The sequence below is a fragment of the Sinocyclocheilus rhinocerous genome, unplaced genomic scaffold, assembly GCF_001515625.1.
Source record: "Sinocyclocheilus rhinocerous isolate Xijiao unplaced genomic scaffold, SAMN03320098_v1.1 C35518466, whole genome shotgun sequence".
Taxonomy (NCBI): domain Eukaryota; kingdom Metazoa; phylum Chordata; class Actinopteri; order Cypriniformes; family Cyprinidae; genus Sinocyclocheilus; species Sinocyclocheilus rhinocerous.
The window spans coordinates 1-511 of record NW_015754353.1 but is presented as its reverse complement, the minus strand read 5'-3'; the positions used below and the strand labels follow the sequence as shown (position 1 = coordinate 511).

Genomic DNA, 511 nt, shown 5'->3' with positions numbered 1-511 from the left:
CACCAAGATGTGCACCATCCGCATGAGCTTTGTAAAGGTACGAGTATCACCACTGATGAGCAGTTTTCAGATGGTTATTCACCAACTTCTTACATGAACTTGTTTTTTTTGTTGTTTTTTTAGGGCTGGGGCGCAGAGTATCACAGACAAGATGTGACGAGCACCCCTTGCTGGATAGAAGTGCATCTTCACGGTCCCCTCCAATGGCTGGATAAAGTCCTAACACAAATGGGTTCTCCTCTGAACCCCATCTCTTCTGTCTCATAATGAAGGGCCCTGCTGGGCTGGGAGAGTGTTTTTTTGTTTTTTTTGGTTTTTCTTTTCTTTCTTTTTTCTTCACTTTTGAAAGAAAAGGAGATATTAAGGGCTGAACTGTTTACACTACCTGCAGAAGGGTGACCGTATCCTGCGGCAGTCAGAACGAGAAGAATGAACTGGGGCTACAAGCACATCTAGCTGAGGAAAATTCTAGGCAGTGACACAAAATGGACTAACTACTGCTTTAGCAATT

General features: G+C 43.6%; 1 long non-coding RNA gene across 1 annotated transcript; it reads left to right on the top strand.

Annotated features, from left to right (window-relative positions):
• LOC107734911 (uncharacterized) lies at positions 1 to 367 on the top strand. The gene is made up of 2 exons (XR_001639217.1): positions 1 to 37; positions 124 to 367. It is a non-coding gene; the product is annotated as an uncharacterized LOC107734911 (long non-coding RNA).
• The last annotated feature ends 144 nt before the right edge of the window (positions 368 to 511 follow it).